The sequence below is a fragment of the Charadrius vociferus genome, unplaced genomic scaffold (genome assembly GCF_000708025.1).
Source record: "Charadrius vociferus isolate BGI_N301 unplaced genomic scaffold, ASM70802v2 scaffold126, whole genome shotgun sequence".
NCBI classification, from domain to species: Eukaryota; Metazoa; Chordata; class Aves; order Charadriiformes; family Charadriidae; genus Charadrius; species Charadrius vociferus.
In genome coordinates this window covers 1,732,330-1,746,441 of record NW_009648894.1, presented here as the reverse complement: position 1 = coordinate 1,746,441, position 14,112 = coordinate 1,732,330, and the positions used below count along the sequence as shown (strand labels likewise).

At 35.2% G+C, this 14,112-nt stretch overlaps 1 protein-coding gene across 1 annotated transcript in view; it reads right to left on the bottom strand.

The window, feature by feature from the left end:
- MALRD1 (MAM and LDL receptor class A domain containing 1) overlaps positions 1-14,112 on the bottom strand; it is a 268,564-nt gene that overhangs the window by 58,119 nt on the left and 196,333 nt on the right. The gene's annotated exons all lie outside the window — the stretch shown is intronic.

The window sequence follows — 14,112 nt, the reverse complement described above, 5'->3', positions numbered from 1 at the left end:
ACACAGTGAAAGTAGAAACCTACTGATCTTTTGGCTTTTTTGTATTCAGAATTACACCATAAATCCCTCAAAGTCATGTACTTTTAAATGGGATTGAAAGGATTGCACTTTGATGATATGTGTTTTATAAATGTGTTTTAGTCTCAAAAAATTATTTTCTTTCATGGTACTTCAAAAGACTTATGAAAGTTATCTTTAGATAGGTGATAGACATTTAAATCATACAGTGAATATATTTTTGAAAAATTAGAAGTATTTTAGGTTTTGCATTTTTTTCTACTTTTTCCCCCATATTTTAGCAGATTATTAATAGTAGTAGCAGATAAAGATGTTAGAACTAGGTTCATTGTGAAGAATTTGTATATAAGGCCATGATTCTGCCAAGATATCAGTGAAACGTATGAAAAGTCGTCGGGAGAACATATTTCTCTCCTTATTGATATAAAACTGGTATTGTTAAACACAGAATGTATCTTTTTTAAAAAAAATAATTATTTTATATTTTTAGTTTGTACCTGCTGCGGGAAGAAAAAAAAAAGGTATGCTTATATTAGATAGCATTGTTTTCTCCTTCTGTTACATCTAACCCTTTTCCTCACAGTGCCTAGGAGGCATTTAGGCAGTGAAAATGAGTTAAGCTGCAGTCAGTTCCACTTAGGCATGCACTTTTGTCATTGCATAGTCCAGTTATAGTTTTCCTGTATGTGTTCTGATACAGTGGAAATTAATCCCACACAGTTCCAATACGGTTGACTTTCCTGTGGTCACTTGTTTATGTTGCAGGAAAGATTGCGTTTATAGTATATTTGTGAGCATTTTTGACTCAGTTTAATTCTCTATACCTGTCCTGTTCATGATATGTTTGGTAACAGATTTCTACCCAACTTTGTTCTGAAAGCTGAAATCCCCTCTTAAACTCAATAATGCTTGAATGTGTTGCTTGTTATGAATCTGGTCTTGAGTGTTAAACTGTCTTCAGGCTTGTGTAGTACTGATCAGCTTAGCCTTATGGTCCCAGTCATACAAAGCACTTCTGCATGTAAATGATCCTATACTCAATTCAGTACTTAGGCAAATGCTTGAACGCTTTATTGAGCGGGGGATTCATTTTTAAATTATTATTATTTTCTACCATGATTCCCTATTGTTGTTAGAAAATAACGTGTAGAAAGAATTTCTTCCTGACCTGCGTACCAAGTATTTTAGAGTGTGCAATATTCACTGAGAGCAATGAAGATGTCTCCAATTTATGCTAGGGGTTAAATTAGGGGTAAGGTTAACCAGGGGTCTTGTTGAGGTCTGTTTTATGTTTTCAGTACATTAATAAAAATCCAAAGCACTGTGCTGAAATCAGCAAAGTCATCTTAGATCGGAACAATAAATAAGATTAGAATATACCTCAAAGATCATAAGAATATCACCTTGCTTACTAACTCACTTTATGTATTAATTAGTTCACATCTGTTTGCTTTCAGATGCAATAGGAAAATCTAGTTGACATTCTATAAAACATTAAGATTGCTCTGATCCACCAAAACTGTACATCCAAGTTCAATCTCTTTTCTTTACATAAAGTAGGTTATAAATGCATTTCTTAATTATAAATTAAATGTGCCTGGCAAAAATTTTGAAAATGTATAAGACATTAATTTGTATATAGCTAACATTTAAAACTGACTAATTAGGAATATGCAAATCTGGAAAATCATTAACTAATTCAAACTGAAAAGAAATCTCAAGCAACATGCTAATTCAAAACTAATTATTTGCATTTGAAGTGACTATCTATGTAATTATTTATATTAAACTCATCATTGCAGTATCTGCTACTGACATGTTTCATTCTATAGAGTGGCAATATTCATTCTGTTTTCTTGCCACTGGGAAGAATTGAACTAAAATGTTAACCCAGCAACACGGTTTGCAGTGGAAAATGAGCTTGCACTAATGAGAGGCTCATCCTAAATACCCTCCGTTGGGCTGAGTTACGCAGTGGTACACACACACGACAGCTGTAGAAACTAACTTTAAATTTATGCATATACATGAATACTATATCCACTCTTGTAGAGATGCATATGAAGGTTATGCAAACAGCAGAAGCTGAAGTGTCTTTTTTCAATGCAAATTCAACTATCCCTTTGTGGCCCCCAGGCCATTTCAGTCACTTAAAATCATTAGATTCAAGAGCCTGGCATGCCAAAAAATGTTTCCCTCACCTTTTGCCAAATGCAGAAAAGATGTTCCCAACCCAGCACTCGTCTCCTGAGTGTTGTGACGCTCTCATTTTCAGACCACATTCAGGAGTGGAGGAGATATTGTACAGGTTACTTTTTTAAAAAGCAGTATCTATTTGAAGCTGTTTAAGGATTTGGAGATAAATCTACTGAAAATGATGTGTTCTAAGGAACACAGGATAAAAGCTTAGCTTTCTGTATCCGGGCGGCATGATCACTGAAAAGCAGGACTGGAGATCCTCAGGAATATATTCAGTATTTTCACACAGATGAAAAGCAAACTAATCAAAAACAATTTCAGAGAAAATAACCCCTGCTCTGCGGAACACTGAGTCTGGATTTAGATCTGCATGAAAAACAGCAGCAAATTGTTGATGTTCCATTATACCTAAGGGAATCATGAGGACATGTTTTATTTATTTTACTGTGCACTTGGTGTTCTTTTTTTTACACTTATTTTTACCTTACATATGGCAAATAACCAAAATTAAAGAAAGGGTTTAAAGATGTGCATGTACGATCTACTTATACATCATAAAAAAGACATTTTAATTAGGTCCTAAAAAATGATGTTTTAATTCAGTCCTCGTCTTTTGTGAAACCTACTCATGCAGCTGTGCTGGGTGAATTATGACCTAAGGACCACGAAGTGCTCCCCTGCAAACATCCTCGCACTTTGAAGAGAAATTAGGTAGCTGAGGTAGATACAAAAAAGCAAAAATCAGACCAATTCGTAAAGCGAACCAAATTTGGTATGCACGGCTTCATGAAATGCAATAACCACAGCTGAATATACCTGTATTTCCTTGTTGTCAGACAAAATGCATGCTTTTGGATACATTTTTATTTCAATGTGCTAACGATCAAAACACCTGTTACACTAAACGAAGCTGGTGAGCTCTAGATTTGGGAGTAAGAAGCATTTACATTGTGAAAAGTGTTAAGTCAATAAGTGCTCATCGTCAAGGGCACAATTACATATTTGTGGAATAGGGATTTGTTAAAAACTTACTGTTTGATGAACATTTTCTGTATGCATATGCTTTATTGTACTATTGTCTTTGTCAAATAGGGATTTGTTAAAAACTTACTGTTATTTGATAAACATTTTCTGTATGCATATGCTTTGTTGTACTATTGTCTTTGTCGTCCATGAAGTGTGTTTATTGTTCCCTTACTGTATGCCAAACTTCATAGGCTGGCACTGTAAACATTTTGCCCATGAATCACAGGAATTCAGTCACAGGAAACCACAGAACTGCTGTTACCCGAATGCTAATATAAAATAAATGTTTGTATTACGCAGTCATTAGCACTGCCAGAAACACACAAATGTGCTTAATTTGAACGAAACAACAATCCTTGTCTTTTCTGCCTTTCATGTTCAGACACCAAGAGCTCTGGTGCAGAGTAGGTCTCCATCTATATTTATTTATCACCTGTAAGAGTGAATTCTAATTAAGACCAGTAGACATTGGCATTAGTGCCAACACCAGGAAGCATGAAATAAAGTTACCACATGCTATTATGCAGCATTAACTCAGTTGTATGGGAGCTTGCTCTAAAGCCCATTTAGGCAAATGGGACGACTCATATTGATTTTAATGGGCCTTGCATCAGACCCTTGAAAACTAACAACCTGTCTGATGTATTTGCATAAGTAATTTGCCTACTAAATCTAATAAAAACAGTGGGCCTATTAACTGTAGCTAAAAGAGGCCAAAAATAACCACCTCCAAGAGTTTTCATTAGACAAGAGTATAAATTAATTACAGGTCCGATCCAATGCATTAATTAAGTTGAAATAAGTGGCAGTCCTCACTTTCACTTCAGTAAACATTGGATCAGGGCATGAAATCAGCCCATTCAAGGTGGCTTCAAGGAAATAACCTTGTTAAAAAAAAGTTAACCACACTAAAGTTGTTCAAATATCTTAACAATCTGTCTGCGAGCCTTTATCAGTGTCAGCAAAACTTTGGTTAGAAAATAAAATGTTAATTTCAAAGCTTGTAAAAAGACACAAAAAGGGCCTATTCAATCTTCAAATCTCTTCCCCTTGTGAGAACACAGAAGTATGGGGCAGGGTGCTGAAAAGGATCACAGAGACCCTGTTACAAAGCCAGAATTAACGAAAACAGAACTTGGCCAAATAACTTCAGAGTTTTATATGTCAGTGCAGAATTGTGCAGAATTTATTTTAAATAATCACAGTTTGCTAACATACAAACATAATGTAAAACAGACAGGTTTACTGCCGGTAAAATCAAGCTATGATTTATAGTTTCCACTCAGACAACTACTGCTTCTGGCTGGAACACACCAACTACCTGTGACAGAAATATGGCAATATTTGCCATATTTCTGCTAAGAACAGTCCAGGAATTGCTAGCTATGCCTGCTATTGTGATGGATTTATGTATTTGTTTATTTATTAGGAACAACAGAGAACTGGAGAAGCTGTGAAGTTTTAGTTTCCAACACAATGAGGTGGGCTGGACTACAGGACGGGTTTAGGGTGGAGAAAAGAGGAGTTTTCTGCAGCCAGCACATTTTCACAGGTGGGCTGGGAGCACAACACTGTGCTAAATCTTTTATTTCTCCACTTCAGTAGAAAGGTAGCTTCTACAGGTACAAATTTATCATCTACTGAGAAGAGCCCTGAATAAAACTATGGTAAGCTCTGTATAATTTCTGAGATAAATCTGAGCTTGCAATTTACTCTTATTGAGGAGACAGGTAAGTTTTACATAATGAAGAATATGAGAATTTTCTTCTCTCCAAGATAGTATCATGAAACTATTTCATTCCAAAAATTATTTCTTTCTATCCCTCCAAGGAACTATGTTGATTTTCATGAACAAACTTAGCAAGGCAAAATATTATCTCTGTGCTTTGAGGTTTGGTTGGGTTTTTTGGTGTAAACAGATGGGTTTTGGAGGTTCAATATTAATGAAATTATTTTAATGCACTATTAATAAATCCAATGATTTTTAATTTCCCAAAAGGCATCTAGCTTGCATCAGAAGATTTCAGTATTCTGTACAGGTACAAGAAGGCAGACTGAAAGATTTGGAATGAGATACTACCTTTATTTATTTAAACATACATTACATATCGCATTCAGGACTTGCAACTAATTATGCCAGTTTATTTAGTGTAACTATCTTATCCTAAAATTATTCCCAATTTCCCTTTCTGTGAAATCCATCAAAAAATTGTGCTTTCACCACTGGCTAGGTCTGTGCACTGGAAGATACTGAAATAGGCTGAAGAATCTCTCTAAGGTACTACGCCCTGGATGATAATTTTTACTCTCTAAAAATGCAGAAATGCCCTATCTCTGCCAAGCAATAAGGATCTAAACCATATTCTGATTAGTTTCAGGAAGAAACTAATTAACTAGAGAAACTATTCACAAATATCCCCAGAATTCTCAGTCCTCTATCACTACTAACCTTGCTTTCCTCTTCCCCTCCTCTGTTTTTATAGGCAGCCTCCCCCAGCAGCTCCCCCTGAATCATCTCTTGCCCTTGAGGAAAGAAACTCCCTGAGCTCTCAACCTGAGAGAGATTTCTGCTTCACTGCAAGCATAAGCAGACAGGCTAACACTGATTCCCCTGGCTCTGCAACTGATTTCTTTAGAAACCAGAAGTTAAGTCTCCTCTACAGAGTTTTTGCCTGTGATCTAACACTGTATTATCAGCAACTCAGGCAGTTAACCCTTCCAGTATCTCCTTGCATTCAGGATCTGGGTATTTCCAGGATGGATCATTGACCTCGTCTAAGCCTTTGTCAGGTGAATTCTGTTCCGCTGCAGAATTTTCTCACTGTTGCTTCACACGCACGCTCACGCACACCCTTAGCAGGACCCTCGCTGCACCACTGGGCTATTTTCTTCACTAACAACACACAATCACCCACTGTACTTTTTGGGTCGTTGTCTCTTAATTAGATACAGGTGTCAGTTATGTTTTTCTTCTAAGAACTAGTGAAATGGGATCTACCAAAAGTGTCAGAGAGCACATAAAATTATCTGGATGGTTTCTAGGCTGCTTGGTTATTTGGCTAGTTTGCCCGTAATGCTTTTGCTGGCCTGTCAGGTTAGGGTCTGTACGGGAAAAATATTTTGGCCATTTCATATTTTGTTTTTTGATTCAATTCAGAAGTCTTTATTTTTATGACACTGAAAACAGAAAGGTTTTGGACATTTCCAATCTGATACCCAAAAATATAGAGGTTATTTTATTTCATTCTCTTTTTAATTGGAAGGTAGATAACATTATGCAATGAGAAGTAATTAGGGAGGTAGTTATCAAATAGTTTTGAAATATTTGGACACTGTAGCTGAATACTGTATAGAAAACCTCTTCATAAACATAAATAATTTTACATTCCGAAGTGCATCTGAATAATGTGCACGGAGAAAAAAGTATTCAATTACCTCTCGTCGGGGATTTCTCTGTATTGGAAAAAGCAGAGAGTGCTCTGTGTAAAATAATATTCAATAATATAATTAAAGATCATGTCACTGTATATAAACACACAGATCCTGTTGCAAAGCAAATAGAAGTCTGGGCCAGGAAGAGCAGGGAAGGTTTATAGGCAACCAGGATTCAAAAAGTGTGTTCCATGAATCAGAGATAAAATAGGGAGAAAAAGTCTTCAATATGTATTCTAAGAGAAACAAATAAATAAAAACTAGCCAACTTTTTATGAAATTAACATTTCTAGGCATATGTGGTTTCTAATCTGAAATCATAAAGGGATTGACATCTGAAGAATGGCTACTCATAGCGTTCTGAAAATTAGATGCCTTCAAGATACCATATAGAACCTAAAATTATAGTAGCTCAGACTAATGGTTGATTTAGAAAACCCTGACCATTAGCTCATTATCTACATAGATTACTTTTTTTTTTCCCCTCTTTGTTGCTTTATGCTGTCTGTGCTATATGGAAATAGTATTTATAGTCACTATTCTTTTACTAAGTTGCTTCAATGAAAAAGTCTTAGAAACATTCTTTATTCTGCTATATTCTAATTACAAACATTCATCTGAGACAGTTTGTATTAGAAGATGTCAGTGATAAAGTCCATTTCCTTCTACCTTGAACAAAGAGAACAGTCTGTAGTTTTGGCCCTTTGGGACAGTCTCCTTCTCAGCTTGGTGCCCGAACTTTCACCTTCATACATTTTTGGAATGATATTGAATATTGATATTAGACAAGACCTAATTCTGCTGGTGTTTGGAGGTCAATGGAAATTGTTTTGCTCTGAAGGAACTTCAGGGTTGGGCCTGTCAATCATACACCTGTTGTGAGATCTGAAATTGCAATGTGGAGATATCTTGAAGAAACCCTACCCACCAGACAGAAGAGAGAATCACCAAGATTTAAATATTTTTTTTTACATTTCAAGACCTAAATAAGAAAGCACTATACAGTTATTCTGTTCATGAAGATAAGCCTAGATTCATACAAGCATCAGCATATAGTTTAATTCCTGAATATTAAAAATTTCCCTGGTGTTAAAAGGGGAACTGACAAGCTCAAGGGAAAAAAATCCCCAAGGATCACTATTCTGAGACTATGTACAGCTCAGGAAGACTCTGAATTACAAATGGTTGGAAATGGGGAATGTATCAGGGGAATACAGTCGGTACAGTTCCCCTTTTCTTATCCTCTTTCCCAGGCATCCATAAGTGTTTGAGACAGGTTATATTGCTAGCTGCACCTTTTCCTTACTTACTGTGGCTGACCTGAAGTTCAAAGCATATCTATCCTAAATTTTGTGACTGAAACATAATTTCCTTTGCCTGAGCACTTCTTTGCAATATCAGCTCCTCTAAAAAGTTAGGAAAGGTGATATATAGAAACGGATCTGGCTACCTCTCATGACTGTCTTAAGGTGGCTCAAAGAAATTGAAGATTCAATTTCTGTAGGATATTAGGTTTTGGGGTAGTGGGAAGCTGTTGTGTGCATTTAAAAAAAAAAAAAATCCTTTAAAGTACTAAGTTGCTTGGGCTTGAATGTAGAGCCAAATCCCATCTTGTAATTCACGGATTCTAATGTGCTTCTTTTATTTGTTTCTTCATGACAAGTGAAAGCTTGCTCAACGTAAGGATTATTTAAGGCCTTTACAACAGGTCTAGTTTGTGTTTTGCTACAGAGCAATGGGAAAAATTTGGATGAGTTATGGCATGCCAAAATAAACTTTTCACCTAAGTGAAAGCTGTCAACAACCACTGAAAAATTTACTGCCCTTCAATACCTAAATGGCAAATCCAACCCTTTTGTTGGTAACGTGTGCAGTGAAGTCAAGAGCTATGACAAAGGCAGAAAAAAACTCAACCCAAAACGTTCTGGAAAATAGCAGTTTTGTGCATTTCCACCATGCTCTGATGAAATAGAGTTAGAGACAACATGTCCTGTCTTTGCTGAGTGTTTTGCATTATTTGAGTTGCCTTTCTGTCTTCAATGTATATATTCGATCTTCAATGATATTTTCTACCACAGACAAATTCTGTAGGTGAAAGTGAAATGCAGTAGGGTGTGAGGCGAAATTTGTAACACTGGCAGTCCTTTCTCATGTATTAAGCTGATAGGCTAAAAAGACTTCCTTAAAAAACGTATTGTAAAGAAGGAAGAAAGGAATGGATGAAAAAGAGAAGCACAGGAATAGAAAAGGCTTTAAAATAAAATGATGAAGGATGATAAAAAGTACTTAACAAAATAAGAAAAGTAGGAAAATACTTCAGATAGCACTGAGCAGCTGCAGGAAGTAAACTATGAAAGCAAACATAGGCTAAAAAAAAGAAATTACAAAATACAGAATGATAAGGAAAGGTGGAATAGAAGATTATTTTCTTGGAATTGTTAATTCTTTTACTAAGCAATGTTAATACTGAACTGGTGATAAAACACTGAAAGTTCTGACTGTTGCTGGAAAAGCATATACTGGTTTCTCAAACACTCTAGACCCTAAGGCTCTTGCACTCCTCTGTACACCCAAGATGCAGCCCAAATATTCATCTTAAAGTGTCAACACTGTTCTTTTTGAATAAACCAAAACATAAAGCAATTACTTCAAGTAGTACTATTTAGAAGTATAAGCTCACAAAGAGCTGTTGCTAAAGAGGGGCTACTGGGTAACTTCACTGCATGAAAGGGCTGGAAGGGTAGTCAGGGTTGACTTTGTACTGAGATTTACCTTCTTCCAGCAGAAGATCTCCATAAGCACAAATGTTTTGCTTGGATGATCTCTGCAAGACATCACAAAATATATTTACTATTTGTTTGTTGAGAATATTCTCCTGATACATAAAAGCGCTATGTAACTAGCACCTCACTATTTAAATTACACAGACTTTGTACTTCAGTTTATTTCTCCAGTAATGAGTGAGTGATGAAACACATCATCCTTATTTATATAAGCAGAAGAAAGTTTCGGTGTTAGGCATCTTTGGGTTAATGCTGGGATTTAAATTAAACAGAAGCAGAAATTTTAAGAATCTCTGCAATGCCTCCTGTTTCAGCTGAACTAGAAAATGCTATGAGACAGGTATTAGTGAATGCAAAATCTAATTCAATACTTCAGTATTCTTGGTCTGTCTGAAACTAAAAATCAAACGTGTTTTTAACTTTCATTTTTTAAAAAATAAGATATTAAACAAAAATAAAGTCATTTAAAAAATCAAAGTATTATTAAGAGTTTAAAGAAGATGGTTAGAACTGAGTAACAACTAAATTCTTTAGTCCCTCAGATATACTAATTCCAGTAATATAAGATCTTCACACACCTTTACCAGCAGAAAAACAAAAGGACCTTGAAAAGTGGTAATAGTGCATCTTATTTATCAGTCGATTCTGACCTAAGCTAGATCCTGTGCCGCTGACAGCAGGCACTGCAGCTCTTTCCATGCATGGGCGTCAGCTAGAAGTTACTTCTGCAGCAGACGAGGGAGTAGCTTGACCACACATTGTCTAAATGTTCAGAAATATTCTTGGATCTGTAGAAACTCTCATGGCTAATAAGGGCTAACTACTTAAAAACAAATAAAAACCTCATCTGAATTAGAGCTGCTGGTAATGCTTTATTGCTTAGAGCTCCCAACCAGCTAAATTGTGATTGCTTCTATTTAGAACACGTTGCCTCAGGAAACCCAAAGTAATTAAAGACAAGATGAAAAATAATAATATGGAGAGAAGAAAAAGATCTGCAGCAGCAAAGCTATCTTCTGAAAGGGAGAACATTATACAAAACCTGTACTGCAGGTAATGCACTTTTCTTTGAGCTAAGTCTTTGAATAAACATGATGAGCAAAAATCAAAGCAGGACTGGAAGTGGAGTAGGTAAACTTTCCCACTGTTTTTGTTGAAGGAAAATATTCTTGCTCAAATATCTACAGGGCAGTGATTTTATAGTATTTGCAGGTAATACCTTCAAATTTTACCATTTGAATTTTTAAGTGGTTACTCAGAAACAATTATTAGCAATAAAATAGCACCTCATCCTAAGTAGCTGCTCTTTGTCAGGAGCAATATTCAAAAGTCAGACATAGATTCTTCCTCCTAAACTGCTGTGCTTTATTTTATTATACAGATTTTGTGTAGTGCTCTTCACAAGCACAGATTTGGCCTACCTGGCCAGCAAGGATTGTTAGGGTAGGACTCTTCCTAGGACAGTACAAAACAATGAAAAAAGAGAAAGTCAGTGCACACTTACGTAACAGAATCTAGATTTTTACGTAACAGAATCTAGATTTTTTTTTTTTTTTCTGGAGAGATTAAATATCAAGTCACAAACTCCTTAGGAGACTGCCTTCCATTAGACAATTTTTTTTTTTTTTTTGAGAAATACACACCTGGGACAACAGTAAGAGTGACTATAAAACTGGGGGAGAGGGATGGATGATAGAAGAAACTGGCAGGATTATCAAGGTGCACATAAACTGTGGAGTGGTTGGTGGAGGCAAAAAATGTGTGGGGGATGTAAAAATGAGATGCCTGAAATGGATGAATTATTAAGTTAGGAACAAGAGGTGTATTAGTAGAATTTGGAATTGTGGAAGCATCAGGATTGAGAAGGATAGGTCTAGGATGGCACAATTAATGCAAGCTAAAGGTTATGAATGGAGGTATAAAGAAAAAAAAGGTGGTAAAATAGAATACTTGGTACTCGAATTCCAAGTAATAGATTTAAATGACTGGAAGATGAGCATGGGAGAAGGATGCAATGTGACAGGAATTAAAAAACATGAAAAAGACATCCTGCAACCAAGGTTTGCCAACTGATGTTTTTCCAATAACAAGTAAATGATAAATGATTTTCCAATAATAACTAAAAGGTTTTTGGTTTTTTATATTCAGAAAGAACTGGCTAATTCATAGAAGAAAAATCATCTAAGTGCATCAGAAAGCATGACCTTCAGAGCTTCAGAAAGTCTCTGAAGCAGATTAATACAAATTGGGAAAGATTGGGGGAGGGTGGAATTTATTATGTTCTGCTTTCATTCTAACACATTTCCATGGGTATCCATTACTGGCCATACCAGAAGACTTGCCTAGGCTGCTTTTAGGGTAGTATAATTTATGCCGCTCTTGCAAAAGCATAAGTACTAGACTTATAAAGAACAATGTTTCATTAAAAAATCATGTATAGATCCTTCCTATACCTCTAGAAATCACCATAAAAGTACACAGAATTTGTCTAGACCATACAAGTGAACACCAAAACAAGTATCCTGCATTTAAGTTAAACATGTCAACTGTCCAAAGAAAAGTCTGTTTCTTTTTCAGATGATACAATAATGATATTATACTGAAGATATCAAGATAAATTTCCATCGTGTAAGTATTGCAGCTTTTAAGAACTAATTCCAGGCTGATTGCCATTTTACCATACAAAGGAGTATAAATTGACTCCTGAAGATGTCTGCCTCTTCTATAACTGGACAAAGAGCCCAGATGACCAACTAAACTGATTTATTTTTAAGTGGTTGCATGTACATAAGGCATGGGGTTTTGACTTATCCAAAAAAAGAGTAAGTAACCAATATAACTCTTACAGTTTTTCTTAAGGCTTTCCTTATGATACATCATGTTTCTAAGACAGACAGACTGTGATAAAAGTTAGATACTTTGAAGTATTCTACAACTGGAAAATCTCTGGAGTAAAATAAGGTGATTAGAAAACTTTGCTCCATAAAAATGACCTTATTTCCATAGTTGTAATTATTTCAGGATTCCTTAACATACATTTTCCATGGAAGATTTTTTTCTTTCTCTGAATTCATGCTTGTTCAAAATGAATTACCAAAGTATAAGTTCCATTAAAATTAGAAAATTGATTTAAATATATTGTTGGAATAGCAACCTAGGTCTTCCAGTTAATTACAGGTATTTAAAATACACAATTTGAAAATTTCCCTCTCTATTATGCTATATTATGCAGTAAGCTGCCTAAGTAATTCTTAAGATATGGTTAACAAAGGTGATTAACATAATAAGGGTAGAACAAACACCTGTTTATATATGTAGTCTGCAGCATATTGAAGAACATTCCAAAATAGGATTTGCCTGAGCCTATTGGTGGTATTATTCAGGGAAAATAAACAAAAATTCTGTTCAGCTTGAGATTGAGCAAATGCCACCTGCCTGAACACATTATTTCATTTTAAGCCTTAATCAACATGTGGTTAATCCTCCAAGGAGCTGCTTAATCATCACAATAAAAAAAAAAAACCCAAACAAAAAATACCAAACAGTTTCCTGAAAAACATGACAACTAATTCATACACTGGCTATCCTATCTGAACAATAAAAGCTGTAGAAATAGAAAGAAATGTTATTCAAGAAAATTTTTATAACACCTGCATTGGCATTTGTTTAACCATAACCATTCCTAGTTGTTCCTTATGAATGAAAATCTACACAAAAAGATTTCTGTTCCTTTAGTTTTCTTCCCCTCTTGGCTGTTCAAAATAAGGAATGGCTGATATTCCTACCAGAATCTATATTTGCATATATACTTTTTTTTTCTTCTGATACTGTATCATATGCTATATTTCATTTGCAGAGTAAACCACTGCTTTTCTCACAGAATAAACATGGTATTATAAGGCATTAGAATTTAACTTTTTTTTTTCCCCACACAATTCAAATCATTCAGCTTGTGTAACAGAAGTGAGATCGTAAATTCCCAGAGCTTGGCAATGAGGTAAATTTGCTATACTGCTGAGATATTTTAAGAGAGCAAAGATAAAAGAACTAACCATTTTCTTTTTTAAATAATTGTGAACTACTTTGATACTCATAAAACTCTTCCACCTCAAAATACGGCCTTGTCTGACTATTTTCACACAGGAGAAAGCCAATACAATTGAGTAATGGTAGAACCCTCTGAAGTCTGGTTCATGACAACACTAACAGGCCCTCAATGACAGTAATATTCTGAGTTGCTAGAAGTACTCATATGTTCAGCTTCTAGTTATAACACAAAACTGTCTTCCACAATCTATGGGCAAGTATCTTTATTCAGATACTGCGCTTAGCTGACAAATAGGTAGGAGTCCCTCTGTTAGCTCATTTCCTTTAGGCAGAAATCCAGTAAAAAATTTGCCATGATGGTCATATATGATAAATTTGATCTTTCTTTTTTTTAATATGTTTTTCTTTCCCTTGAAAAACACATAGTTCTTTGCATGATTGTGCTGTGCCCATTTCTTTTCTACATTTTTTGGAATGAAGTAAAAGTATAGCAGTATTACAATTATTTCAAAAGAAAAAAAATCCAGATTTTGTTACTAGTATACACTGAAATATGAAATGCCGCAGATTTTCTCTGCCCTCTGAAAAAAACAAACATGTATTTTAT